Here is a 3,820-nt window from a genome sequence, read left to right as displayed (position 1 = left end):
AACTGACCGTGTAGGGTTCACGTGTCTGCGGCCTTAACAATTCTGCCAAATCTGGAGTCAAGTTCAACATCAGGGAGGTGTGGACCTCGGTCACCCCCAGTACACAGCCCCAGTACACAGCTGGGAGTTTCCTGTGTGGCCTTTTCGGCAATTACCAGTGGACATAAAAATGCCCTGGCTTTGAGTTTGCACTTGAAAAATGCTGATGGGTTTCAGTTACAAGGAAACATGTTGGCCCACAAGCTGCTCCTTTTTTTTTTTTTTTTTTGAGTACTTGGGCCCCCATGGACCAGACGTGGTTGATTCAGTGTGTGAGAAAGGAAGCTGCAATACTTTGGCCACCTGATGCAAAAGAGCCAATTCATTGGAAAAGACCCTGTTGCTGGGAAAGACGGAAGGCAAAAGGAGAAGAAGGCAGCAGAGGATGAGGTGGTTAGATAGCATCACCGACTTAATGGACATGAATTTGAGCAAACTATGGGAGTTAGTGGAGGGATGGAGGAGCCTGGCGTGCTGCAGTCCATGAAGTCACGAAGAGATGGACACGACGTAGCGACTGAACAAGTGAGGAGGGCAGAAAGGACACAGGTGAGCTCACAAATAGGCCCAAGGACTCCCCAGGGCTGTCAGAGCCTCTCTTAGCTCTGACTCCTTCCAGCCCCTCCCTGTCCTCAGGGAAGACTGCAGGGTCACTGGGCCTCATGGCTTAGGCCCAGGGCAGGCAAGGATGAAACTCCAAGCCAGCTAGGCACAGTCCAGGGGTGGGAAGAGAGCCAAGAGCACTGACCCACGAGGCCCTACATGGCAATGGAGCCATCCCGGAGTCCGTGCTCCCGACGAGGATGCTGACCACAGCCGGGGGGCTCTCTTGGCACCGCTGCTGGGCGTCACGCACCCTGACCACCTGATCCTCACTCTTGCGTGAGAGCAGCAAGCCCTGGGCCCCCAGTCCCTGGGCTGCCTTGTGATAATCAGTGTAAGCCAGGCTACAGGCCACACTGCTGCCCAGAGAGGGCACCTGCTCCCTGGAAATCTGGGTCCAGCCAGCATCATTTCCTATCAAGGCCATCACTGGGATCTTGTGTCCAACGAAGGTGTCAAATTTGATTAGGCTATAGCCAAATGCTCCATCCCCAAACAGGCACCAGACCTCAGCATCCGGCCGACACAGTTTGGCCCCAAGCGCAAATCCAGCACCAACCCCCAGAGTCCCGAAGGCCCCAGGATCAAGCCAACACAAGGGCCCACGGGGCTGCACCAGGTAGGCAGCTGTGCCCACAAAGTCCCCGCCATCGACCACCAGGATGGAGTTGTCAGGCGGAGTGTCCTCCACCAGCTGCAGGACCCGCACTGGGTTAAGATGCTGGGCTACGGGCATCACTGCCTTCTCCCGAAAGTTCTGCTCCTTCTGTTGGTCAGTTTGCGGAAGCTCCTCTGCCCAGTCTGAGGCCCACATCCGACCCTGGAGGCCCTCCACCAGCTTCACCACGAGGAGCCCACATCTCCCTGCACAGCCTCTTGGGGATTCCAGAAAATGTCTGAGTTGATCAGCATCTCCTTCCGGTCACGGTTGACAACAATGAGTTTGCTGCTGCAGCTGAGGACACGCCCACAACAGGCGGAAGTCACACACTGCTCCTGCCAGGACAACCACGTCTGCCTTCAGGGCGGCCCTGTGGTTCTGCCGGAAGTGGAGGGGGTGGCTGCGGCCCAGCAGTCCCTGTGCCATCCCCGCCAGGAAGCAAGGGATGCCCAGGGTCTCCACGGCAACCCGAAGTTTGTCTGAGGATGTCGAAGGCAGCAGGGCCTGGCTCCCAATTAGCATGAGGGGCCTTTTGGCCTGACTCAAGATCTCCACATATTGCTGAACCTGCTGGGGGGAGGCCTGGGGAATGTCCAGGGGCAGAGGCCCCTCAGGCTGAGGCTCCCAAGCTCCTGCAAAGAGGTTGGCCAGGGAATTCGCTAAGTACCAGTGGACCACTCGACTCATGAGGCCCTTGGGCGGCTTACCTGGCACCATCTCCTTCTGAACGAGGAAGTAGGGGTACAGCACATCCAGAGACAGTTCCACAAACACCGGGTCGGCGGTGCCCGACTGTGCAGCGGCCATCGCGGTGCTCAGGGTGGGGATGATATCCCGCACTCTCCACACAGAAGCACAAAACTTGCAGAGCGGCCTGAACAGGGCTATCTGATCAACTGCCTGGAGTGCACCCTGATTCGGCAGCAGGGTGCTGGCCCCACCACCCAGGAGCAGGACTGGGGACTGGGCTACCGAGCATTCTTCACCGCAGTCGCTGCGTTGGTGAGGCCGGGGCCGGCCGTCACTGCTGCCACGCCCACCGCCCCGGTCAGGTGGGCTACAGCATCAGCGGCAAAGACAGCTGTGACTTCGTGGCGGGTGTCCGTCACGCGGATGCCCAACTTCTCACAGGCCACCAGCAGTGGCGAAATGTGCCCGCCAACCAGCGTGAAAAGGAAGCACACACCGTGGGCCTTCAGCACGGCTGCCACATTCTCCCCACCATGCCGGATGCTTGCCGTGTCCACCTTGTGCATCAACTGATAGAAGAGCCCCAGGCGGTGAGCGGCGCCCAGCAAGGCGGCCACTAACGTCCCAAAGGCCAGGAGCAGGAAAGAGGAAAAGCAGCCCCAAGTTGGGGCGGCAGCTGCCACGGTCTCCATGAGCTGACACCTGCTTCTCAATGGGTCGGCGGGAAGCCCCGCCTCTCTTTGATATCAAGGACCCGAATCTTCGTCCTAGTGGTGAGACCACCCCACGACTACACCCCCAAGTCAGCGTGCCCCTTCTCCTGAAGCCGAACCCTCCGCTGCAGCGAGTTCCTGGACTTCAATCTGACTCCGGACCCCAGGCCCTGAGTCAAGGTCAGATCGTTTCAGGATGCTCCTCCTACCCCCGTGGCACTTTACCCTTCATCCATAGGAAATGGCGCTGGCTCCAGAGGAATTCCCCACAAGCTGCTCTTGTCCGTTTCCTGGGAACCCTGGCCACTAACCCCACCGCCATCGGAGGGACAGAGCAGTGGGGGATGGGCGGAAGAGGCGCTTCTGCAGAACGCAGGCCTGGGCCGCCTGCCTCCAGGACCTTTCCCCACCATTTCCATCCTGTCTGCCCCCCAGGGGTCTCTGGTATGACACCCCTCCTGGACCTTCATGCATGAAACTGACTTCGGGGCCATCTTATGGATCAAGGTGTCAGATCCTAATTTGACGATGAGGGCCCCTCTTGTGGGTGGGTGGGGAAGCAATTTTTAAGCTGAGTTCCTCTGGGCCCACAGTGCCTGGCAGAGGGTGGGGGGGAGGGCAAGTGGATCACCTGTGGTCACAGCCAGTCAGCCAGGCTCAGCCTCCATCTGTCCTATACGCAAAGTTATGAGCACATTTCTTCCAGACCCACCACTTCCCCCTCCACTGGGTTCCTGGCCCGGGCACCCAGTGTTGTGTACAGGTCTCTGTCTGGGGTACCTCTGGGGCACTGGACAGGGGATTGGGGACTTGCGTGGACAGTGTGGGGGGGGCTTCCTTGGGGAAGTTTCCGACAGCTCCTGGCAAACAGGCCTGCACGCTCCTTGCACCTCTAAGCATGGACCAGGGTCATCAGTTTATACACCCTGGGAGCAGGTGAGAAGCGCACTGTGGGGCACTCCTAGACCTGCTAAAAGTCAGAACCTGCATCTTGATGACCTCAGGGGCTTCCATGCACAGCCGGGGACCCTGCACTGAGGCAGCCAGGCCAAGGCTTGGTCCCCGACAGACCACCTACCCTGCTCAGCCCTCCAACCACGCACCATGTCTCCCC

At 59.0% G+C, this 3,820-nt stretch overlaps 1 pseudogene; it reads right to left on the bottom strand.

Moving 5' to 3' along the window:
• Positions 1-648: 648 nt before the first annotated feature.
• LOC129651727 (2-hydroxyacyl-CoA lyase 2-like) lies at positions 649-2,700 on the bottom strand (annotated as a pseudogene).
• Positions 2,701-3,820: the final 1,120 nt, after the last annotated feature.

The sequence above is a fragment of the Bubalus kerabau genome, chromosome 4 (genome assembly GCF_029407905.1).
Source record: "Bubalus kerabau isolate K-KA32 ecotype Philippines breed swamp buffalo chromosome 4, PCC_UOA_SB_1v2, whole genome shotgun sequence".
Taxonomy (NCBI): domain Eukaryota; kingdom Metazoa; phylum Chordata; class Mammalia; order Artiodactyla; family Bovidae; genus Bubalus; species Bubalus kerabau.
This window is presented reverse-complemented; position numbering and strand designations above follow the sequence as displayed.